The sequence below is a fragment of the Engystomops pustulosus genome, chromosome 8 (assembly GCF_040894005.1).
Source record: "Engystomops pustulosus chromosome 8, aEngPut4.maternal, whole genome shotgun sequence".
Taxonomy (NCBI): Eukaryota; Metazoa; Chordata; class Amphibia; order Anura; family Leptodactylidae; genus Engystomops; species Engystomops pustulosus.
The window spans coordinates 67,495,452-67,522,634 of NC_092418.1; the positions used below are offsets into that span (position 1 = coordinate 67,495,452).

The 27,183-nt window shown below is 38.1% G+C and overlaps 1 long non-coding RNA gene across 1 annotated transcript in view; it reads right to left on the reverse strand.

Moving 5' to 3' along the window:
• Nucleotides 1–3,046: 3,046 nt before the first annotated feature.
• LOC140074583 (uncharacterized) overlaps nt 3,047–27,183 on the reverse strand; it is a 47,440-nt gene continuing 23,303 nt past the window's right edge. The window contains exons 2-3 of the long non-coding RNA XR_011849212.1: nt 16,396–16,463; nt 3,047–3,466 (exon numbers count right to left, since the gene is read on the reverse strand). This is a non-coding gene — a long non-coding RNA (uncharacterized lncRNA). The remainder of the gene's footprint in view (nt 3,467–16,395; nt 16,464–27,183) is intronic.

Genomic DNA, 27,183 nt, shown 5'->3' on the forward strand with positions numbered 1-27,183 from the left:
TCCAGATCATTTGAAAGTTTTAGAAATATTATTGAAACTAGAAAACAAATGCAAATATAAAATGACCCTTGAAGTCTATTTCAGAGTAGCATGTGTAATTAATCTATATTACTATGAATTAAAGTAACTGGAATTATTGTTAATATGTGGCATTACTTATCAAGTACTGATCTCAAAGAGCTGTATTCAAAATGTTAGAGGCTGTCCTGTGACGATTTATGTCGATTTATCTATCACATAGCAACGGCATTGCAGAGTTTGATCAGAGATCCATCAGACTGACATTTTCCATCAGATTCCAATCATCATCCAATCAGTTTGCATTTAGAGCTTGTTCACTATTTTAGTTTTTCACACGTCTTTTTGATCAGCTTTTATGGGGTTTTTCACACGTGCGTAATGCCCAGGAAAAAAGACTGATGTCTATGTTTTCTATAGCAATGGATAAGTGGAAAGCCCATTGCACTTGCATATATCTCAGACTGCAATGCATTTGTGACCCCATAGATCTGTATTGGAAGTTTTTTTTACGCAAGTGACTTGCAAAAGTAGAGCAAGCTGTGAGTTTCACTCATGTAAATGTCTGACAAATCCCACAGAATACAATGGTTCAGTGTTCAATTAGAAACACGCATGCATGAAAAACAGTCATGTGAAAGGGGCTTTACTTATGCATTAAAGGAAATGTGATTTAACCCCTTAACTACTTGGCCCTTTTTTGTGTTTTTCTTTCCATTTGCCACTCCCCACTCAAAAATCCATAACCTTTTTATTTTCCCACGTGTAGAGCTGTGTATGGGCTTGTTTTCTGTGTAACAAATTGTACTTCACAGTGTGTAGTATTCCATACCATGTACTGGAAAGTGGAAAAAAAATCCAAATGTTGTGAAATTGGTGAAAAACGCATTCTCACCATTTTCTTGTGGGATTGGTTCTTACAACTTTCACTGAACACCCCAAATGGCATGTCTATTTTATTCTTTGGATTGATAGGATCATGGGTATACCATATTTATGTACATTTTATTGTGTTTTAAAACATTAAAAAAAATAATAATAAAAAAATTTAAAACATTTTTTTTACCATTTTTCAGATCCTGTAGGGTACTTTAACCCTAAGTTGTCTGATTGATCCTACAACATACTGCCAGAACACAGTATGGAAGTCATTCTGGATTATGCACATCATCTGTTACAATGTGCAGTACTGTGCAATGTGTAGTACTGATGTTGGGTGGTACCGGTGGGTATTTGCTAAGCCTGTGAGCCCTTTCCATACTCCAAACTCTGGTCCCAAGGTGGTGAGGGGTTAAACAAACCCCAGTCTGGTGGACCATGTGAAATACCAAAAGAAGAAGCAAAAGAGGAAAAGAAACACAAGGCTATAAAATGAGTAATGGAAAAGTGATAAACTTTATTACATATCAAAAGACATTAAAACTATATAAAAAATAAAATATAAATGCGTCACAGGACGAGATACATAATGCATGTACATAATAGGTCCTGATAAAGTAAAGTATCAAAAGAGTAGTACAGATAATAAGTAATATAAAGTCACAAAAGCACATATAATATAGCAAGAGGTATAGACACTAGTATATGTATACATGCTTACAAAAAGCAATAAGGTGAGGAGTGTACCATAGCTACCAACAGATGTACGTCCAACATGACAAGAGACATAACATGATCAGTGATAGATAAGTAAAAAAGTGGCCATGTGGATCAGTGACTGCTGTGAGGATTTCTTGAACAGGAAGTGATAAGTGATATGAAGACAAAGGGATACATTTACTAAGACCCTTGCATCAGATTTATGTTGGACTTTGCACATTCTTATAGGTGCAAACTGCTTGCACAGGTATTTAAGAAGTGTCTTAATTGCAACCCTTTTGTGGCGCAGCTGCACTAAGCATCATGCAACACAAATTATGGGCGTTTTGGTGTGGTCAGTCGGACAGTGTGTCAGACTTAATATGCAGAGTCCGACAGAAGTGAGTTGCAGTGCACTCTGTTGGAGCTGTACATGTGAATGTATTGTGAATGTGCCCCAACATTCTTGCATAAAGAGCAACAATTTTTTTTTTGTAAAATTATTAACTTAGCATCTTGGTTAGATACTGATTTTTGAACAAACTATTTAGATGCAGTTGAAGTTCAGACTTTCAGTTTTTATTTAGTGAGTTGAACTAAATTATTGTATAAAAATGTAAGGAGTTAAACCATTTTTAGAGACATTCTCTATTTCAGGGGCTCAAAAGTAACCAATTGGACAAATTAAACAATTGTAAATAAAATGTTTATTTCTAATACTTGGTTGAGAACCCTTTGTTGGAAATGACTGCCTGAATTCTAGAATGCTCTACCAGGCCTTTATTGCAGAAGTTTTCAGTCGCTGTTTGTGGCTTTTCCGTCTAAAGTTTTGTTTTTAACGCATTGGGGCACATTTACTAAGGGCTTTGCGCCTTTTTTCTATCAGACTTTGCATGTTCTTTCTAGTGGAAACTGCTTGCACATGTATTTAAGAAGTGTTTGCACCACAAATGTGTCACATGTTTTGTGGTGCAGCTGCACTAGCCACCATGCCACACAAATTAGGGGGCGTTCCGGTGCTCAGTTTAACATGCAAAGTCTGTCGCACTCCATATGTTAAAGGTGCACCACAAAAAGTTGGTGAACTCATGGTGCAGGGAAGCAACAGATTCATGATTTCTGGCGCTGAGTTGAGATCAAGGGAATGACTTGGCCTGTCAAAATCTTTACTTCAATAAACTCCAGGGTTGTTTGACTTTATGTTTTGGGTCATTGTCTATCTGTGTTATGAAATTCTGACTAATCAGTTTGGCTGCATTGGATTTCAGCACTCGAAGGCCAGATCTATCATTAATAATCTGGAGCACCCTCCACATGCTAAGCATGCTTAAACTGAATGAAAACAGAATTTTTTTTTTGCTGCACTCAGTTTAATGGGCCTACGCCACAATTATGCCCAAATTTATGAATTGGCACCAGAACGCTCCTTTAGGTGCAGACTTTTGTGTTGCAGCGGACACGGTTCAGCCACAACACAAAACTCGTGTAAACACTTCATAAATACATGTGCAAGCAGTTTGCACATGTATCTGTATGCAGACTGTGCCTGAAAAATGTCTTTACCAGTTTTATACATGTACCCCGGTATGTCGCTGAATACCTCAGAATTCATCCAGCTGCTTCTGTCCTGTGTCACATCAATACACTGTAGTGACCCAGCCACGCATGCCCAAGCCAGCCCAAGACATAACAAAGCTACATAAATGTAGTATCTCCTTTATTTGGATAGTGAAAACTGTAAAACGTCTATAAGAAAATGGTGCTATTGCATATTATTTGTCAAATTTCACAGCTTCCTAGTACATTACACGGATTATTAAATGCTGCCACTTTGTACTGCAGATAATCAGGCATCACATGGCTCTGTGAACTGAAAAGAACAGAAAAAAATGAAAATGGTAAGCACCATTTTATCTTCAATGTTTAGGGCACATTTATAGCTACATAACCCTTTCCCGCTCTACACTGTACATTTACGGCTCTGTCCCAATGCTGTACACGGGATGTCAGTGAGCTCTATACATGGGTATTAACCTGTTAAATGCTGCAGTCAGCATGACCACAGCATTTAAATTACCCAACGGGATTTTCCCATGATCGCCACCCCCTGCAGTGGTCTCAGGGGTTGATGATCATTGCTATGGCCACCCAAGTGGTGTCTGTTGAGGACCCCTGGGCTGTCCATAGTCACAGCCTGCAAGATCCTTTTATACTGACAGGATCTTACAGGCATTGTCAGCCTATTGTTTGGATCAACACTATGGACAAATGAAAAGCTGACGAAATAAAAGTCACAAAGATCACTTATGCTTCCTGGACCATCAATTTTATTACTCATTGTCAGCCTATGCATCTATATATGCTGACACTGTAAATACCCTGCAATATATCAGTATTGCAGGATATTATAATAAACAAGCAATTGCATGATGCTTGTTCATGTCAGTTGTAGGACTGGTTATAAAGGAAAAAAAGTAAATAAAAATGTTTTTTTTAAATAAAAAGCCAGCAAATTAATAAAAATGCCACAAAGTAACTTTTTTGCAAGTCACCACACAAGCCTCACATATTTGGCATTAATAGACTGTCTGTAACCCCCTGTACAATAAAACTAAATAATGAATAAACTTGCACAATGAACACTTTAGAACAAATTACAACTAATTATAACTTTCTTTTCTAGGTGATCCCAGCTTAGAGAACTACACCACTGGGATCAACGTCATCAGAAGCGTAAGTAAGTATTTGTAGTTTAATACAGCTAGTGGTAGATTTCCTTTAATGTTTATGCTATAATACATATTAATGCAGATGCTATTGCATAGAATGAATATTCTATTTTTGCTTGTGATAAATGCTTATTTAAATGTTTCGTTTGAAGTTCATGCAATATTAAAGTTCTTTTTACTAAAAGGAATAAATGCTAATGTTCTGTTAATGTGCAGTATGAATTTGGATAATATTGCTTAGTATCAATGCTTTTATTTTTGCAGTACTAATGCCCATTTAAATTTTTATTTTATTGTACACTCTGGCACTGTGCGTATTTCATAGTATATTTTTGAAAATGGACATTTTATTATGAAGTATTGTGCGATTTATCCTTATTTACCTGTCCCTATTATTATCTTGTTAAGCATACATTATATACACCGTTATATTTATTGTACTATATTAATTCCGTTTCTATTAGAGGTATTACCGTATTTTTCTGTAAGAAGAAATCTTGCTAAAAAGTAGCAGCGTCTTATAGTCCAGCACTGCCAGACCCTCCTGAATGCAGTCCTGGAGATTGGGTGAAGCGCCAGCAAAGCATTCCACCTGATCTTTAAGCGAGTAAAGCCTCTGCACTGCTCTCTCTGTCCGGATATGAGAAATACAACAAAACCTGGAGTGGTGTCAGAAGCATGTGACTAAACATATACTTCCTGCATCACTACAAGGTACAGAAACCCTTTCATGCTGTCAGCGATGGGGCCAGAGAAGAAGTTGCAGCTTGGACTGCGCATTAAGGATAGGTATGTGTGTGAGAGATTGAATGGATGTAGCAGGACTGAGTGTGTTCATGATAGTGAATAGATGTATCAGACCTGAATGACTGAAAGTAGCAGAGATGTTAGTGAGTGCATAGATGTAGCAGAGCCGTTTGTGCTATGCTTGTGAGTGATCAATAAGGAATTTTTTATCGGTGTAAAATATATTTTCCATTTTTTGGATTACTAAACCCGGGGTGTATTTATTAAGTGCATCTTATTCTGCTGTGTGAAATTCACACTCTTTTTGTTTTTAACGTGTGTGGAAATGTTTTATCAACATTTTATTAACATATGGGGGCAAATTTATCAAGCTGTCTGAAAGTCAGAATATTCATAGCTCAGCTTTCATTTTACCAGTGCTCATGAATATTTTAAAGGGGAGCTGTGATTGGTTGCCATGGACGATTAGGAATTTTCTGACTTTCAGACAGCTTGATAAATCTCCCCCATAAAGTTTTAATGTTTATACTAAATAGAGTATATGTAGCAATAGTGTTAATTACATTATTGTGAATTTACGTTATTGCTGTATAACAATGTAGTATAATATAATGGTAAGTTAAATCTGACCCATCTTAGTGGTTGTTAACACCTTGTAGCAGTATTTATGCTTCCTCACAAAGGCACAATTAAAGTACGGAGTAAGTAAAACAAGCAAAGGGTTAACTATGTCCCCATATACTCTTGAGTTTCCTAGAGTGCTGACCTCATTGTGAGTAAGCTATTGTCTCACAAAATGCTTATGAGGCAAGCTTACATATTCTCACGCCCACACATAAACCAGCCATGACATCATAGTCTTCATGAATGGCCTGGAGAAAGGTACATTCACTATACCATCCTTTTCCAAGAAGTAGTCACAAAGCCTAATCCCTACACTGAATATCAAAACCTCTGATACGGAAACACTCAGCATGACCCAGACAGATTTTATGGTTCAGTTCCATTCAACACAGCAAACTGCATTAATGATGAGATTTGTTCATTCTTAAGCTAAATCGAGTGGCACTTAGGATTTGGAATAATAAACACACAATGGACTAAAAAGACTATAAAATTTATAGAAAATAAAAACCAACCAAACTTGCAGTTTTTCTGGTATAATATGTACGATTAAGTGTGCACAAAATGTAGGATTTTTTTCCCTAGACTAATAGAAGTACAATTACTAATGTGGGCACTTGTGTGTGGGGGGCTCTATTCTTAAGGGGTACTTTCTATGGGCACATTATTTCTTTTTGAGGGCACTATGTTAAAGGATTTTTCCCAAGTATTAAAGTTATCGCCTTTCCACAGCATAGAAAACAGCAAAGTGATTGGTGATAGTTTGACTGATAGGGCATCCTTCAATCATCAATGGAACCCACAACTCTCCAGAGAAGGAGGATCCCGTTCTCAATAATGGGTATGATCATCCTGCTTCTCCATCCTATTCTATGGGACTGACAGAGATAGTCGGATCGTCACCTCTGGAGACAGGTCCCCTTTAACAAAAATGATTACCAAAACTACAAATCTATATGTAAAAAATGAAGTACTCCACAGTAATTAATACTTGCTACAATTACCAATAGCAACTTTTGAAACTCATTACTGCAGTGAACACTAATAAGTGTACTAGTGTTGAATTAACCATATCCAATAGTAAAGGGGTAAGTAATTTTTTATAGATTTTTAAGTAATAAATTAATTTAAGGACAACATGTCATTTAAGACCATGTTCATACCTCATTTTTGGACACATTCTGTGTGTATTCCAGGCATGTTACTGACCTATTAAACAGAACGTGTCCATAGATGGATTCTGTCAGATGCTAAACATTTATAGGCTATAATAGTCTACAGTAGACAGATGGCATCCATCCCAGCCCCCACTAAACATAGATTTTGGTAGTTACATTAGTAATGAATAGTGATAGGATATGGCAGCGTGCCACATAAACTGACTTATTACTATTAGAGCATTGATATCTTTAGTATATGGAGTCTATGACAAGGTTTACAACCTAGTATCATATTATCATTGTAAATTATGTTGAATAGAGCTGAGTGTCAATGAAGTCTAAGTTATACCCTACCGTGTTGATCTATAAGATGGCAAAAACCCCATAAGGCTTATGCCAGATAACATGTTATGGAAAAAATCCCTTCCAGACTATAATATATCAGCATGGCCCAACTTTCCATTCTAGCCTTGAGAATGTGCACTGTGCTCAATGGGGCTGAGGGGCCGATTTATATGAGGGGCCGATTTATATGAGGAGACCTGTACATACAAATAAGAAGGGAAACAGTGATAGATGTGCGCTTGATTTGATTGTTTTTGTAGGATTGTCAGTCTACCATCTGCTCTGTACATATCCCCTCAAATCTGTAATTGTCCATGCCAGGGATGCTTCCAAAGGCTTCATGTGCAGGACCATGTGCTTCACCTGGGCCGAAGTGCACTGCCGGGTGGAGAATGGAGGGGGTGTTCCTCATCCCTACCCTCTCCATAGGAAGCCAGGAGGATGGGCTGCAGAGTAAGGACATGCTCAACATTTTGTGGAACAGCTTCTAGGCTTGGTTACGGTGAGATACTTTGAGCTCACCGCAACATGATCGGGTAAAGTGGACCTCTTTCAGGGCTGTGATCTGGCCACGGTGGGAAGCCTTACACCATGAAACCTGTTCCGATCACCGTTTCTCATCTATAGCACAATTTATGTGTAAATCTGGTATATGTATTTTATAGGCTGCCTATAGTCGTGTCTCAGTTTGTCGGTTTACATTCACTTGTGGAGTAACCCAGGAGCAAGGATAAGTATTCCATTTACAAAGATCAGATGTCCAATGCAGCAACACACGATCTACAATTGGAAAAGTTGAGCTTAGGCCACATGACCTGTAACAGTTAACTGGTAAATAAAATGGGAGAGTGTATCACAATGCCATACAACACTGTATTCAAAATTTTAAATACAATTCCCAGAATGCCCCTTTAATCCAATCATCATGAAGCTGCAATAGCAGGTTTTTTTTTTATGTTTCCTATTTTAATTAACACAGGGCAGAGTCATTATAAATGACTACATAAAATCATTATGTCCAGACATGTCTTAGAAAGGATGATCTTACAAAGATAAAGATGATATTTGTTACAATTACATTCAACTATGTTTCTGTCTCTTTTTTTCTTTATTTCCTCAAAGCAAAAAAATGAAATACGCTTCCAAGCAGAAAATCACAGATCTGCTTCCCCACAATACACATTGCCTTCTCAGCTGGTATTTTCCCACTCTGAAAAGCTTTTATTCTCTGCTTTCTGATGTGTATTTTTCCTCATGAAAGCTTGAAATTTCTTTAAACAGATTGGAGCAGTATAGACGGCAACACTGCAAACTGAATGCATGAGCTTAAGAAATTTCTGATTTACTCTCTCTATGTATAATGGGAACAGTCAACATGGAGGAATTGTATAATAAGAGCAACTTTCTGTGTAACTCAGCCATTATGTCAGGCTCTGATGAAAGTCCTGGATTTGCGTTGTGCTCTTTACAGAAAGAGGATGCCCTGTAGTTTAGATCCACAAGCCTTGTAAAATTAAATAACAGCACTATGCACTAGCCAATCTGATGCTGAGCTTCATACCATACAGTGTATTCCCACTGGTCTATTATAAGCTTTCCGATAATGGAAGCTTTGAGGAGCAATCTGCTTTACTGAATAATAAAGAATACTTTCCCTTGATGTCATCCTTTAACAATTTCCCAATTTGATATATTTTATGTACACAGACACATTTTATAAATTGGCCAGTAAGAAGAGTGGGAGAGCGGAGGGGCTTCTATCTTTTATTTCCTTCTTATTTTAAAATGCTATTGTCTAAGCTATTTTATTGTTCACACAAAGGGGTTAATATTCTTTTATGATCAGAAGTATGTGCACCTTTTTCTCTGAACACATAAGGAGCTTTAGAAAGTATTACCAAAATCGCTTCTAATGTTTATATTTTTCATTATACAAATAAGAAAATTCTTAATTATACAGGGATTAAAAAATCCAATTTGTTACTTTTATGATTCCAATAGATAATTGAAAATGATATGAACTGTGCCTTGTGTTTCTTGTTTTTTTAATTTATATTGCAGGTAAATTACGATAAAATAAATGATATTCAAATACTTCCATTTGGACGGAAACATAGAGAGTTGCTTTTTACCTGAAATATAGTTATGGTTTAACGCATGTCAGATAAGTGTAAAAATGTGGCATTTTACATTGTATCATTTCGTTATGTTCATTGCCAATACATTACAACAAACTGTTTGGAATATCGCTGAACTGATAATATGTATAACTTTCTTTGCATTTCTTGACCCAACAAGACACAATAGGGGTTAATGTGTTGCCGGGCAGAGTTAGGCTGATCACGCCACATTACATTGTAATTGAATGAAGAATAACTGCCCAGCTTTCCAATGAAGTAAGAGCTCTGATAAGGCTAAAGTAGAGTGGGGATCCCTAGGAAGCTCAAGCACAAAGAATGAAGATGTATGGGGTCATTTATCAAGATGTAAGTAAATACATTAACACATTCATTGCCTTAAAGGTCAACATTTTCCTTAATTTTCTACCTACACATGTTTACTGTTGAAATTGTGAATGATATGAAAAATACAAATAGTCACATATATTTATATGTATATAAATATATTATATAATAGAAAAAAAGAAAGTGTCAGCACTGTAAGATTCTGATGTAAAATAAAACATACTAGTTTATTCCAACATGTGGGTGGGGAGGGATATGAAGGGGGGGGGTCCAGTTTGCCAGTGTGGGGCAATCCTGCTACTTGCCTGTGCACTCACTACAGCCTTCGGACCAGGTGTAGAACTGCCCCAAAGCGCTGCTTCTCGCATCAATTTATCAGGAGGCTTTGGCCTGGCGGCAGGGATTACATTGCACACTGGCGCACATAGCCATCAAATTCAACAAAATACATAGTTATTCAGCTACACAAATAATAAGAATGAAAAAGGAAATCTACCATCAAAATAAAGTATATTATAGCAGGGATACTTGGTAGAATGGTAGAATGGGTAGAATGGGTAGATTAGAATACAAAGACAGGTTCTCAAACTTGGCCTTTTTGCAGTTAAGAAAAAAATGGTAACAGGGTCATTTGATTATAGTGTACAATGTATGGACAGTACAGAGATCTTTTTTTATTTTGGTAATAATGACAAGGGAACATCCATTTCTCCTAGAAAAAACACAATTTGACTACAGTCACAGATAAGGATTCTTTACTGTTAAAGCAGTAAGGCCAGGTGTAAACCTGAACTCCCGGCTGCTGGCTGTAAAACAATAGTAATGTATCAGGTTATTTTGATTGTATGTGAGTTCTTCATGCAGTGTCACATACCTATGGTGAAAATATGTGTGAAGAAACACTATTTTTGAGTGGCAGGCCCTGGTTTGTAACAGATAACTGTGCCCATGATGTCCCCCACGCCATCTTGCTGCAGCTTGTGCTGCCTGAGGCAAGAGCCTCAACTCCTCTCATGGCTGCTGCACCCCTGAGTAATGCTATAAGCTCTCTGCCACTGGCTATTTTGATGGTTGAGAAACTGGACAATATACAAGGATGTTGAATATCTTTCTGGAGAGGACAACTTTCGCATGTCATAAGAGCTATATTTTTTGGTTGGGGTGTTGATCCAGGGATTTATTTTACCTGCCATATTTGCAGTTGGATTTTTTTTTTCTGCTATAGGTCTTTTGGAATGCATTTTCTAACTGGATTGTTTTCCAACTACAGCAGATACTATTAAAAACCCACTGGGGCATATTTATCAATTGTCTGAAAGTCAGAATATTTCTAGTTGCCCATTTGCACAAGGAGAGACTGTCATTTTATCTGCTCCCCCACTCTACTTCCTCCATGCTTTTGGGGCTCCCGTGGTTGCAGCAACACGCTCAATTGGCAGACTGGGAAAATCCTTCACTGGGGACTGAAGTGTGCCATTCCCGCTGTCTCATGGCTCTTCACCCAGTGTCTAATGTCTTCCGTGGACTCTCCCAAGCACCTGGCAGGCCTTTCCGCTACTTATAAGGATTTTGTATATGTCTTCTCTGAGAAGCAAGCAGAGATTCTGCCACTCCACCTCCCCTATGACTGTCCCATAGACCTGCTGCCAGGTAAATCTCCTCCACGAGGTCGGGTATACCCATTATCTGTGCCTGAGACCGCGGCTATGGAGCTTACATGAAGGAAAATTTGCAGAAGGGATTCATCTGCAAGTTGTCTTTTCCTGTTGGTGCTGGATTCTTCTTTGTGACCGAGAAGGATGGTATCCTCCGTCCGTACATTGACTACCGCGGCCTCAATGAAGTCACAGTGAAAATCCGCTACCCTTTGCCTCTCATCACTCAACTTTTTGATCACCTACGGAGTGCCAAGGTTTTTACCAAGCTGGATCTGCGAGGGGAATATAACTTCATCTGCAGCCATGAAGTTGATAAGTCAAAGACGGCTTTCAATATTTGGGATGGGCATTTTGAGTATTTGGTAATGCCCTATGGACTCTGCAATGCCCCATCAGTGTTCCAAGAATTTGTCAACGATATCTTCAGAGACTTGCTCTACATTTGGTGGTCTGGCGTTTTCTCCTGACATACAGTCTCATCTGTTCCACGTCCGGCAAGTTCTCAGGCGCCTAAGGGCCAATCACTTATTTGCCAAGCTCGAGAAATGCCAGTTTCATTAGAGTAGTCTTCCATTCCTGGGATACATCATTTCTGAAAAAGGACTACAAATGGATCCTGACAAGTTTCAGCCATGCTTCAGTGGCCTCACCCAGTGGGACTACGTGCCATACAGAGATTTCTGGGCTTCGCCAATTATTACCGGCAATTTATTCCACATTTCTTCTCTCTTGTATCTCCCATTGTGGAGCTGACTAAGATGAACTCTAATCCGAGATTCTGGCCTCCAGCAGCTCAAGAAGCCTTCACCAAACTGAAGTCTGCGTTTGCCTCTGCACCAGTTCTCACACAACCTGATACAGAAACCTCATTCCAGTTGGTGGTTGACACCTCATCCGTTGGTGCTAGGGCCGTCCTTACCCAGAAAGGGCCCAAAGGTCGAACCCTCACCTGCGGCTTCTTCTCAGAGACCTTCTCAGCTGCTGAGAGGAATTATTTCATTGGTGATAGGGAACTTCTGGCCATAAAGCTTTTCTAAGATGTCGCACTTTGTTCCTCTGCCTGGTCTGCCATTGGCTCAATGCCTTGCAAGCCTGTTTTTCCTGCACAACTACATGGACTTCCCCTGCACATTGTCTCGGACCATGGGGTCCAGTTTGTTTCCCATTTCTGGCGGTCTCTGTCCGGTCAACTACAGGTTAACCTGGACTTCTCATCTGCGTACCATCCACAGTCCAATGGTCAAGTTGAGAGGGTTAATCAGACCTTGGGATGCCATCTCCATTATTTTGTCTCCACCTGATAGAACGACTGGTCCACCCTGCTGCCACGGGCAGAGTTTTCTTACAACCCTCTGAACTCTGAGACTGCCATCTCCACTCCATTTTTTGTTGTCTTTGGCTGACATTCATGCCTACTTCTTCCTCTGTCTGAGCCTTCTGATTTTCCTGCCGTGGAGGATTTGGTTCAGGATATCAAGTCCATCTGGTAGCAAACATGGCAGTCACTACTTCGGGCCTCTGGCCCAGGCCGACAAGAGACGCAGGTCCACTCCAGTCTTCTCTCCATGAGATAAGATGTGGCTGTCTTCAAGATACGTCTGGCTGAAGTTTCTCAGCTACAAGCTTGGTCCTCTCTGGGTCCATTTGAAGTGCTGAAGCACCTGTGGCCTATAAGCTCCGCCTTCCTCCCACCATGCGGATCCCAATTTCCTTCCACGTCTCCCTTCTTAAGCCAGTCATCCTGTACTACTTCTCTCGGTAAGTACCACCTCCAGCTCCTGAGGCGCATTCCACAGATGTCTATGAGGTGAAAGATGTCCTGGGCATGAAGTCTGACAGAGGGAAGCGGTTGATTCTTCTTGACTGGAATGGGTTCGGGCTGGAGGTCTGGGGATCCCGAGGACAACATCCTGGATTGTGCTCTTCTGCAAGGGTTCCTCCAGTCTAAAAAGAGGAGGAGACCGAAGGGGGGGGGGTACTGTCATGGGTGCACCTGCAACCCATATCCCGGGTTGCAGGCGCACCTGTGTACCTTTGTGTGCCCCGGCCTCTCACCTCTCCCGCCTCCAGCAGCGATCCCTGCGATGTCTGCATTGCGGCAGGCACGCTCCCGTGTCCCAGAGCACGCGCGTGCCAGCTCTTTAAAATTTAAAGGGCTAGCGAACCGCTAATTGGCGCTGGCCAGCTGCTTGCCATTATAAATTCCAGCCCCTTCCTATGTCCCCTGCCGGATCTTTGTGCTTTCACACCTGAGAGAAAGCTGTATTTCAAGCCCTCTGTGATAATCCTGATTTTGATTACATGAAGTCATTTCAGCAAAAAGTTGCTAAATATTTGCGTAAAAGCTAAACTCCCTTACTGGCAAAAGAAAAAGATTAGAGGGGGTTTTTAAAAAATTTGAGACTTTTTTGCAACTTCTTAAAAAAAGTTGTGTAAAAAACAGACTCACGTGCCAGATTTATCACCCTCTAAGATAAATTTACAAAAAAACATCCCTATGCCCCCAAAAAAAGACAGGTGTAAATTTCAAAACTTAAGATAAATGACCCAGGTGGTTCCATTGTAATGGATTAGACATTTCTCTTGTTAATTTTTAGCACCTTCATATAGACACCCATGCTTCCAGTACACAAAACTTCTTTATTGGAGAAGAATGGAAGGATGCATCAGTTAGTTTGACACAACAAGCATTTCTCCACTTTCCCCACTTCTAATACTTGTCTATACACAAACTATTTTGTTATCCAAATGCCCAACTCATAATTTCTCCTTCCAACTTATGACTGCATTGTCTAGAATAACAATCTTGGAAGACTATGATGGAAGATGAGGCATTCTGAAAAGTGAGCTAAAATCTGGAGTATATGATTACCCTAAGCCATTGTGATCTACATGAGACCTATTATGATCTACAATATATTTTGAGAAAATTGTTTGAAAACGGCAAAAGTTAATGGCTGAAAGCTATTTATCTAATTTGATTATCTGCTGGTTTCCTTCCCTGGACACATCAGTGCAAGTTCAGGTTGAGAAAGCATACAATTAAGCATATGTAATTAAATACTTCTGCTTTACTGAATGGCCCATTAAATCACTCCCATTGTGAGTATTCCCCAAGGTCACTTCCCCCATAAACACCAATACCAAGAATAATTTTATTCCTAACCTAAATGAAAACGACCAAGCAATATGTATGTAGACAAAAAGGATAAAATACAAAAATCAAGAGCAACTTATGGTCAAGGCAATTTGTAACTATCCTGTGATGGTACATAAAAAAGTCAAAGACGGCTGATAAAGTAGCTTTTTGACAGCATTCCTGTGCGTAGCTAACGTTCTAGTCAATAAAACATGCTTTCTTTTCACTCCCAATGATTCATCACTAATTAGCATGTGTTGCATGAGGAGTTCTGCGCCCTGAATGGATGCCACAATGCAAAGGGAAAACAATGTTAAAGTGCTTTTGACATCACAAAAGGAATTGCTACAGCTTTCCTTAACACATGAGAGCCCATTAGCAAATTAGATTTAGGACTATGCACAGAGCATGTTAACATATCTTGTCTGTCTGTATAGTAGCAGATATAAAGGAGTGCTCATTAAGAATAGAAAACACCAACTTAGGTCACTTTAAATAGTAAACATACATTAAAATAAAATGTTTAAGTACATACAAAACATAGTCATAATTGCAGTATTGATAAGTTATGGTTATATGGTTTTCCATACCATACTGAGTACATATAGAAGTATCTTATAATGGTGGAGTTCTAGTCTGGGCTTTAACTGCAGGCCCAGGGTTTAGTCCCCAATGATGTCCATGGCAGACTTGACAGCTGTCCTGTTTATTTTAATAAAGCATGGTACAGCATGATATACATGCATGATACAGCTGTGAGGTCTTATTTAGACAAGTGTGTGCCTTTTCTAATCCAATCAGTTTAATTACAGCTGGACTCCAATGAAGGAGTAGAACTATCTCAAGAAGGATGAGAATGTTAGTTAAGTATGAGTGTCACAGCAAAGGGTCTGAATACTTGTGGCGATGTGATATTTCAGTTTCTCTGGTTTTATAAAATCAGAAAAAATATCAAAATTTATTTTTTTTGTTTCTGTGAAGATGGGGTGCAGAGTGTACACTAATGAGTGACCTTACCAATTGGCTGCAATGAAACAAAGAGAGAAATATGTAAAGGGGTCTGAATACTTTCCATACACACTCTATTAAAAGCATCCATAAACCATCATCCTAAAATCTTATAAAAGCCAAAACCTATTCCTTCTTACTCCCCCTCCACCCAAAACATGGAGACATGACTCTCCTGAGTGAGAATAAACCGCTGAGAAATATGAGAATGAGAAGTATGAGTATTATTTTGCCTGGGACGAGTCAAGTTTAGAGGCTTGAGGGTTCAGAGGGGGAAAGTCACTTCAGACACTTATCTAAATATCTATAGTTCTATACCACCTATAAACATATTTTTTTCATGCTAACTCCACTTTTTAAATTCACTTCAGTGCGGTTCTTATAATAAAATAATATTAGAATCCAATATTGAATAAAAATGAGACTTCCCAACTGTCCTTCATAAGGAGGAACAAGGAACTCTCTCACTGCCCTTATACTGTCACCATGTGTCAAATTTTAATTTATTTACAAACATCAATATTGAATTTGGGCTAAAAAAGATCCATGTTTGTCTAGCACTTGCTTTGTGTTCAACCAGTCATCAGGACATGTTGTTGGTGAAAAGAACAAAATCATGTCTCTTTTAATCCAAACAAATTGCTAGCTGTATAGACGAGTACTCAAAAGAAGTCTTTTGTATACCGATGTATAAAATCATAACATCCATCAAAGTCAAGTTTTGCCTGGAAATAGATTCTCTGAGAGCATTGCACACTGTGTAACCTGTAATAGAGAATACCGAGTGCTGAATACCCACTTCTGCTATTTATTGTTGGTGTGCAGCTGCCTTTCAAAACAGGAGACTCAACCTGTTCCTGCTTAATTGGAGAATCTTTAATGGAAATCTACAATTTGATTTGATGCATTATGAAGCAAACATACCTTGAGAATGCTATAGCTACAGTGATGCAGGATCATATCTTGTTTAATCCCTGTGCTGAGTCGTTTTGCTGAAAAAACAATTTAAGGGAAAATTTACAAATGTGCCAAAAAGTTTGCAAATATAAGAGAAAACAAAATCCTAAGATAAATGACCCCCCATGTGTTTAAATTGCATTTTAAAACATTGCAAACACAACCAGAAAATGCAACTTAAAATACATGTGCATTTTTACCATCATTAATCCCGCTGCAGCCCTTTTTCTTTTTTGTGTTTTCATTTTTCACTCCCCACCCTCAGAAATCTAACTTTTTTTATTTTTCCATGTACAGACCTGTATGAAGGGTTTTTTTCTGCCTAACAAATCTCTCTTCAACATGGAGGTATTTAATATTCTATGCCAATGGGAAAAAAATTTAGAATACAGTGAAATTGGTGAAAAAAACGCATTTGGACCATTTTCTTGTGGGCTTCATTGTAGGCCCAAAATGACATGTCTACTTAATTTTTTGGGTCAGTACGATTATGGTGATGCCAAATTTGTATAGGTTTTATAATGTTTTCATGCTATTACAAAAATTAAAACCTCCTGTACAAAAAAAATAAAAAATTACCATCTTCTGGCACTAATAACTTTTTTATACTTCGGTGTATAGAGCTGTGAGTGGTGTGAATCTTTGCAAATTTTGATGATGTTTTCAATTCTACCATGTTAAGGACTGTACAACATTTTCATCAGTTTTTATAGAGTTTGTAATATTTTTTAAAAAGGCAAAAAAGTGCCATTTTCACTCTGGGCGCTATTTTCCGTTACGTTGTTAAATGCAGTAAAAATATATATTTTGATAGATCGGGCATTTTCAGATGTGGCGATACCTAATGTGTTTATGATTTTAACTTTTTATTTACCATATATTTATTTCAGTTCTAGGGAAAGGGGAGTAATTTTAATTTTTAGGTTTTTTATTGTATATATTTTTTTAGACTTTTTTTATTTTTAATATTTTTTCAGACTACCTAGGGTACTTTAACCCTAGGTTGTCTAATCGATCCTATCATATACTGCTATACTACAGTATAAGGGGATTTTCCACCTCATTCATTACAATGTGCTGATCGCACATTGTAATGAATGGGTTAAAACAAGACAGCCTCATGTCTTTGGAAGACCCGAGACTGTCATGGCAACGGATGGCCACTCCCTGAGGACGTCACGGGGATTGGCAATCCTCGGCAAGATGGTGCCGCCATTTAATTTTAGCACCGACTGCAGGTGTTACTGGTAAGCCTTTGCTGAAATATGCTGCAAAGACTTACCGGCAATGGAGAGGGCTCAGCCCGTGATACATTGTGCATTTGCAGTGCATTTCAAAACTCAATTAAAGCGCATTATGTTAATGCACCCAAAGACTTTACAAGTAATATTTCCATGTAGCATTAGGTGGGCCCCCAGAATCAATTTCACTGGTGGGCCCTAGACCCTCCAGTCCGACTCAGTCTTTTTATAGCACCATCAAATTCTGCAGCACTTTATAAGCTTTACTGCCTGGCAATTACATATTGCAAAAGTTACCGAAACAACAGCCAAAATGAGAATAGTAAAGTGGTCTTTGGTCACCATCTACAGAACCACTCCTTAATTGGAGATGTCTTGATCATTTCTTCTTTTTGTGAAATTGATTCACAATCAGTGTTGATTCATAACTAGACTGATTTGGAGTTACATTGTGTTAAGCTTTCCCTTCATATTTTGACATTTTTTTCTCAGAAATATGTAATTTCAAAACATATTTATCCTCAGAGATGCAATAAGAAGAAATAATAGAATACAACTAATAATTAAGGTTTATCTTACAGTTTCACTATTAAAGTATACCTACAGATGTGTGTTTGCTCCCACTCTAAAACTAGAAGCTACAGAGGGAGAACTGCAGGACTTGTAACCAAGGCAACTGAACTATGCTGGAAGCTTAATAGGCTTATAAATTATATAATTAATAACTAAAGGTGAACTTTAACAATCTTTTAATCAATATAATCAGTGGCGCTGACTTGCTGCATTTTGGTTTTATAAAATTACAAACCTTGAGCCTCCTATTTTCATCATCGTTTCATATTATGAAATGGCAATTAATTTTCATACAATCTGTTATGATATGTGCAGTCAAATATGTCCAGAGGATGTCCAGGTCAATCTATGGGGAAAACTTTAGAACTGCACATGCAATCAATTCACTCTATAGAAAGCGAAGTATTGAGAAGGCATCTAGCATACACATTGGTATTTGTGCAGGGAGCCCTACACAAAAATTTCCTGGCACTATTGTAATTAACGATTGCAAACAGACGCTTCGTTTTCAAACAAATTTAACATTTCACTGCCTTTAGGGTTATTTGTGTGGGTAATTTCTTTTTTATGCTCCTTTTAGATTTTAGCTGTAATTTACTGAGGCTGAAACAATTGTGATTCTGGCAGGGAAGATTAGGAAGAATACAGAACATTTATTGCCAGCCTTTAAATGGTGCGGTTTTATTTCCGTATGCTTGCAGATCTTTATTGGACTTGTTTTGTCAGTGCAGTTAAAGCTCATGTGTTTTTGTCTTATATGTAAGTGGTAAATAATTCATATCTGCCATCTGCTGCTAATAATCCTTCCCATTCTTCCTTATTCCTCCACGTGTCTTCTATTCCATCCTTTGCCTTTCTTTCTTCATCTCAAGGAGAAAGAAAAGGTAATTTCATTTAGAAGAAAAAGAATAAACGGTCAAATCTCCACTAGTCATTTCCCCATTTGATAAATATCCTGCATGAATATATCATAATTGCTATACATTTGCCAATCTACTTCTCAGCCTGTGAACAATGGATGAAGAAAGTACCCCATATTTTTTAAATGTACTGACCTTGGGTTGCTGTTGTTTTTTTTTTATTTCTGTGTCAAACTAAAACACAAGTTAAAGAGGAAGTACAATCATGAATGACTTTACACACATCCAAATGGCTATTTTTCAGATTTTTTTCAGGTCTCAGATTTTTGGCCAATTGTGAATTTGAATATTTTTCTGCAGCTTTTCCATATTTACACCACAACTCATGGTGCACAGGTTTTGGATGGATTTGCTTTATTTATCTAATGAATCAAGCTGTTTAGACTAAAGTTAGTTGTATAGGCCATCTGCGACTTTTGAAAACGTTGGTGAAAGTGGCAAACTTGGCAAGAAGAAGCAGGAGAACCAAGTTTGAAACTTTTTTATATCCTACACACTAGGCATCAATGTTAGCCTAATGTGCACACACCCAATTTAACAAAATGAAAATCCAACTAAGACAAATTAGACTAAGATAAAAGACAAACAAGAAACTAGACTAACAGGAAAACAGAAGAGAAGAAAAAAGGAGAATAGATAGCCTAGTGGCAATGGTTCATCATATTATGTGTGGTCCAGTTCTTTTTTTCTCTTCCCATGTTGGTTTAGTCCATTCTATCCCTTCATTTATTTTATTTTAAGCCTGGTACCAGCACTCAGCCCCATTCTACCCAGGTGCTTTTATATTGGCAGGAGACCACATATAGTGGCCTCCTTCTTCCTCTCAGCTAGTGTCTGAGACCATATGGAACAGTGAGTATTCAAGACCTGCTACACATGGTGAGCATTTAAGTCCTGTTCACATTGCATGACATCTGCTGCTTCTGTGGTGTGGTACTAGTGGGGACCCAGGGCCCAGAGCCATTGGGGCTATGTCTGCCAGTATGGGTGCTGGAGGCAACTGGGTCTTAGACACTGCTGGTGCTATGCTGCAGCGTCAATAGATGCCATGTGATGCAGCACACAATAGCGTAGGGACCCACTACAACGAGGTCACTGTGAAGTAGTTAGTGGGCTTATACAATTTGATCAAAATATAACGAAGTACCTTGCGGCTATAGTTGTGTGATGTGTGGTCCAGTTCTTTTTTTCTCTCCCTATGTTAGTATAGATAAATCTTTCCCCTTGTTCCCCATCATCATCTGAAAATAAAATGGTCGCCAATGGATGTTATCCATGTGTTTTTTTTTGTTTGAAGACCCATTGACCTCCATTGAAGTGAGTGTGGCTGTGTTCTTTAGTCCTGAAGGGGTTAAACTCTGAAACAAAAATAAACAAACAAACATTCCCTAATGCCCAATCTATCAAAATCCTGCCATTCACCCAGTAATAAAAAAAAATGTCTAAATTGCCACTTTGCTACAAACAAAAATTGTTCGAAAGGTAGTAAAGGCCTAAACATGTTAGCAATAAAATTGTCCAGCAAAAAAAGTTAATCTTAAACAACTCCATAGACAAAAGTATGTAAAAGAAAGTTGTGTCGGAATATGTTGATAAACATTTACATTTTAAAATGTATTAAAACATAAAACCCATATAAGTGTGTAGTGATAACTGTAGTGATTTCTGCTTCAAATCCCAGGGTGTCAGTTCAATGGATGCAAGAAATGTGAAGGTGATATCAAAGAAGGGTTCCTATGTTACATGCACTATACAGCCACACCCACAGCTGACACCCACGATTGGGAACATCTTAAAAGCCGCCATCAAATGTGATATCAACACTTAAGTAATAGTAGTGCATGAGTACTGTCATCTTGAATCTGGCCAGCACCCAAGTTCACTGCATTTGAAATTTTTTGCAAGTACACGGCATGGAAAATTAAATACTGTCACTAGGAAGTATGCAGGAAACAAACTTTTAGAAAGCTCCATAAATGGAAAAATAAAAAAGTTATGGATTTTTAACAAGAGGAGCAAAAATAGGAAACTTAAAATCAAAAAAGGACAATAGTATGTGAAGAACAATATGTGTGAAGAACACATTGCAGATGTATGGAAACATATACTATTGTGAAGAACATCGTTCGGCACACGTGTCTTCGGATAAGTTAGCAGATGTACGGAACATCTGCAATGTGTTCTTCACTGTGTTCTTTCAATGTGTTCTTTCAGTGAAAACATCTGCAAACATCTGCAATGTGTTCTTCTTTAGTTTTCTTTCAATGTGTTCTTTCAGTGAAAAATGCTCGAGTCTCCCATTGACTTCAATGGGGTTTGTTATTCGATACGAGCACTCGAGCATCGGGAAAGGTTCGTCTCGAGTAACGAGCACTCGAGCATTTTAGTGCTTGCTCATCTCTAGTTTAGACTATCTGGTCACACTTTGCACCTCCAATTAGTTGGCTTATTTTATACAAGAGAACTGGGACAAAAGCATTATTTTTGGTCACACCTATATTGCTGAACTAGTCATAGGAGTGCCTAAAAAATGTCTAAAACCCAGACAGTTTATCCATACAAATTACGACAGAATACTGTCACTCTCCAATGTGTCAATTACAGTACACAGTGAAAGCTGTAAAAATAGAGCCCACAAGTAAATGACAAAATTTCATTAATTTCACCACATTTAGATTTTGAAAAGATGGAAGCAAAAAACTGCAATGCAAAAAGTAAAAATGGTGGCAAGGGGTTAATTTGGACACGCTAAGCTGCAGAACCAGACAAACATTTATAACAGTATTTGTCATTGCACCTGTACTAACAGTAAGGGCTAACTCTTCATTTTGAAGCCTCTGTAGGGGATGGACTGTCCATGTGAAATCCAGAAATTCAACCCTTTTATTGCGCTTCTATGAAACCAACCTTCTATAAATGTGGTGCAAGTTACTCCAGAGAGATTGATGAATCTCCTCCATAATCTTTTGACTTCTATCTTTGGATTACCATTTGAATTTAATGTACAATGTAGTACATACAAATTTACTTTTATCTGCAAATGGAATTATTTAGTAAAGCATCGCTCAAAATTACATGTGAATTGACTATTTCCCTGGGCTGTATAAATTCATGGGCAGGTTAGGAAAATGGGGGACTTTTTCAAATGTATCTGAATAAAATTAGGTGGTGTTGTGTCAGCAGTTCATTTTGAATATAATTACCATAATTTAAGAAGGCACAAAAATAGAAATAAAACTAGAATTGAGTTTATAACAATGTATTGAACAATAGACATTCTACTTTATTGGTTCTTTTGGTATTACTATTTGTCCATAAAAATTATTTGCTTTCTGTGATTTTTGTCGAAGCTGTCCGTGGTGTAGAAACATTAAGCTTGGCAACAATGCCAATGAATGCCTGCAATTGTCAGTGGGTATACTTTGTTTGCGTGCCAAAACAGGACACCTATAAACATTGTGAACATCAGTCACGTGGGCAGTAGGGCATGTGTTCTGCAGGAGATTGAAGCTAATGATGCAGAACAGGTTAAACTTTGCTTTTACAAAAAGAGGTGTGCTGGATACACTCGTTGGACACATTAAGCCTTAATGGACTCTAAGAAAATTGTAAGTTTTCAGTTATAGAGATTTGCCGTGTCACCTTATTGCTATAACTTATGGCATTTGTACACAATAAGCAAATATTTGATTAATGTTGCCACAGTTGGGAAAAAATTTAACTTGTAAGGCATGTTTTTAAGGATACAAATGCAGGTTATGCGCAAGCATCACAAAGTTGGAGGATTCCCTAGTATGTTGCGGACATGGGTGCACGAGTCTCTCTTCCACTAGGTGAAGTTTTCTGCTAATATACACCATGTTCCAAAATTTTAATTTTAGTGTCAGTGTTAAGATTTTTAGTTTTTCAATGAAACTCATGGATGGTATTGTGTCTCATGGCTCTTTGGATCACTGCAGTCAATCTCAGATACCTGTGTTAATTAGTTTGCCAGGTGAGCCCAATTAAAGGAAAACTACTTAAGAAGGATGTTTCACAGTATCAACCCCTTAAGGAAGCAGGGTTTTTTCACTCATTTCTCACAGTCCTTCAAAAGTCCATAACTTTTTCATTTTTCTGTGTACAGAGCTGTGTGAGGGCTTATTTTGTGCATAACACCAGCACACCTCCAGCTCTCCTATGCATGGAACCGGCACAGCACCCACCTTGTTTGAGAAGGTACTGGCAACAAGTAATAATTTGATGGTCCAGTCAAATTCCAAATGCTGTCAATCTTTATACCAATAAAAGCTTTACTTCCACAGTGCAATTCCTCTTTCCACCAACGCGTTTCAAACAGTTCTTGGTTATGGTCTCTCAAAGGCGTGACCATTTGAAACGGGTTGGTGGAAAGAGGAATTGCACTGTGGATGTAAAGATTTTATTGGAATAAAGATTGACAGCATTTGGAATTTGACTGGACCATCGAATTATTACATGTACTGGGAAGCAGGAAAAAATTTCCAAATGTGGAAAAATTTTAAAGACGTTCTTGTGGGCTCAGTTTTTACGACTTTCACTCTGCGCTCCAAATAACACCTTTACTTTATTCTTCAGTTCAGTACAATCACGGTGATACCAAATTTATACAGTTTTTAGTGAGTTTGAAAACATTTTCAAAAATAAAACGAATGTGTATGGAAAAGGAAAAAAGTGCCCTTTTATGTTCTGCAAGCACTGACCGCGGGTGATAGCGATGGGTCTTTGCTGCAATATGCAGCAAAGCCCATCTCTGTATGAAGAGGGCTCAGTCAGTGAGCCGTTCATGGCTCTGCAGCGGATATTTCCGTCGCAGAGCATGAAAGGGTTAAGCAGGCCATAGGTTTCAAGTAACATGGGAAAGAAAAAGGATTTTTGTTGAAAAGCGCCTTGGACAACGTATAAAAACTTTAAGTATTTCAGGAAAAATGTAAGCATGATCAACGTACTGTGAAGAGATTTCTACCTGATTCAAAGCACAGATGGGTTTGTCCAGATAAGGGTAGAATGAGGAAGGTTTCTGCCAGGCAAGTTCATCGGATTAAGAGAACAGATGCTAAAATGCCATTACAAACCAGCAAACATTTGAAGCTGCTGGTGCCCGCCTTTAACCGGTTCGCGACCGGGTCGGTTCAGGTCGCGCTGCATAGTGAGGGCTCACAGGCTGAGCCCTCTCCATAGCCGGTAAGTCTTTGCTGCATATTGCAGCAAAGGCTTACCGGTAACACCCGCGATTGGTGCTAGCACCGGCACGGGCGCCGCCATCTTACCTGGGATCGCCGCTCCCCGTGACGACATCGGGGAGCGACGATCCGTCTCCATGGTAGCCTCGGGTCTTCTGAAGACCCGAGGCTATTTTGTTTTAACCCCTTCATTACAATGTGCTGATAGCACATTGTAATGAATGAGGAGGAAAATCCCCATATACTGCCATACTGTAGTATGGCAGTATATGATAGGATTGATCAGACAACCTAGGGTTAAAGTACCCTAGGGAGTCTGAAAAAAAAAAAAAAATTATAATAAAAAAACCTAAAATTACAAATCACCCCCTTTCCCTAGAACTGACATAAATATAAATAAACAGTAAAAATCATAAACACATTAAGTATCGACACGTCCGAAAATGCCCGATCTATCAAAATATGATAACAGTTTTTCAATGCGTTTAACCCCGTAATGGAAAATAGCACCCAAAGTCGAAAGTGGCACTTTTTTGCCATTTTGAAAAATATAAAAAAATCTATAAAAAGTGATCAAAAGGTCGGACAGTCCTAAAAATGATATCATTGAAAATATTATCAAATTTCGCAAAAAATGACACCACCCACAGCTCCATACACTAAAGTATAAAAAAGTTATTAGCGCCAGAAGTTGGCAAAATAAAAAAAAAAAAATTTTTGTACAAGAGGTTTTAATTTTTGTAAATGTATGAAAACATTATAAAACCTATACAAATTTGGTATCCCCTTAATCGACCGACCAAAAGAATAAAGTAGACATGTCATTTGGGGCGCTCAGTGAAAGACGTAACATCCAAGCCCACAAGAGAATGGCGCAAAGTTTTTTCACCATTTTCACTGCATTAGGATTTTTTTCCCCGCTTCCGAATACATGGCATGGAATATTTAATACCATAACAATGAAGTGCAATTTGTTACGCAGAAAACAAGCTGTCACACAGCTCTTTACGTGTAAAAATAAAAAAGTTAGAGATTTTTGAAGGTGGGGAGTGAAAAATGGACATATAAAAACAGGAAAGGGCCCAGTCCTTAACCGGTTAAAGACTTGCTGTGGTGCATAAACATACTATTTGGCCACCCCGAACAAGTGCTCACCGCAGTGGACTTAGATATACATGAAGACTAATTTTCAAACAGTCTTGTTTACTGAAGAGTGTTGTGCAACCCTGGATGGTCCAGATGTATGGAGTAGTGGATGGCCACAATGTCCTAGCAAGAGGGTGGTTGAGTCATGTTTTTGGCTGGAATCATGGGGAGAGAGCTGAAAGGCCCCTTTAGGGTTCCTGAAGGTGTAAAAATGATGTCTGCACAGTATATAGAGTTTCTGAGTGACTAGTTTCTTCCATGGTACAAAAACAAGAATTGTGTCTTCTGGAGCAAAATCATCTACACCTCACCTCATGCTGCAAAAATACCTCTGTGTCATTGGCTGCTATGAGCATAAAAGGAGAGAATCTGATTGCGTGGCTACCGTCTTCCATGACCTAAATCCTATAGAGAACTTTTGGAGTATGATCAAGCAAAAGATCTATGAGGGTGGGAGGCTTATCAAAACAATAGCTGTGGGATGTAAGAATTGTTAAGGTGATATCAAAGAAGGGTTCCTATTTTACATGTAACTTGGCCTGTTAGGATGCTTTGGATTGAAATAGATCTTAATTTCCGTGAATGTGACCTCCTAATGCTACAAATTCAACAAATTACCATCGTCAGTTCTTTACAACCTATAAAATGTTTTGAAACTCTGCTGTACAAAATAATTTGGAACTGTGCATTTTGAGTTTTTTTTTATTTTTAAGAATATACTGTTATCAATGAGAGGTTTGTTCAATAAAATTAGATTTATCCTGTAATGGGTGAGGACTTTTATTATACTGACTGTCATTTGCATCGACTATTTAGGAAAATCAGAGGTAAATGTGATTTGCATAATAATTTGGAACATAGTATATGGTTTGGAGCCAGATATTAAATGCTGTTGAAGTTGCAATGGATTATATTAAGTTTTCTTTCTATCCATCTTTCGGAAATTAATAAAGGAAAAAGAAATAATTGAAAAAATTGTCTCACGTCTTGTGATTGCAGTCATGGCGTTGTTTATGGCAATATAGTATGACGCTTGGACCTCCAGGAGGTTAGAAGGTTAATATAAAAATACTTTCTTATTGGAACATTTAAAACAAAAAACCTCAGTCCTAGCTAACTCCAAACACAAGAGAATCCAATTCATCATAAACTAATGTTAAAATTATAAATCAAAACTTCCCAACAATGACAGTGATAAGGATGGATGAGCCAGCTTGGATTTTCATATGATTTGATTTAATCTTTAATCAAATTTATCTATTTCTTGGGTGCTGCAGCATCCTATATAATTTACACAAAATGAATATAGAAATAAGATGTAACCATTCTTTGAAGTATAATTTGAAATACAAGCTTTTGTATGAAATGACAAAGAAATAACAGCCTTATTAAATGATGTTTGGAAAGCAGCTGTTTTCACTTCAAATTTACGTCTGCAGATAGGGAAATGTCATTCATCCTGGACTCCAGTGTCAGTGGCTTCAGCGGTGCTTTCTTTAGTTAGCAATGAATTTGTCAAAATAACACAACAAGATGGATTGCTGGTGTGATTGACAGTTGATAAGTATAATTCTACACCAAAGTCGGAGAGGGTATCCATGTCAACAAAGGAGAGAAACAGCATTCTATTGTGGTGACCTATATATTAAACAAGTCTGATAAAGAATTTACTTT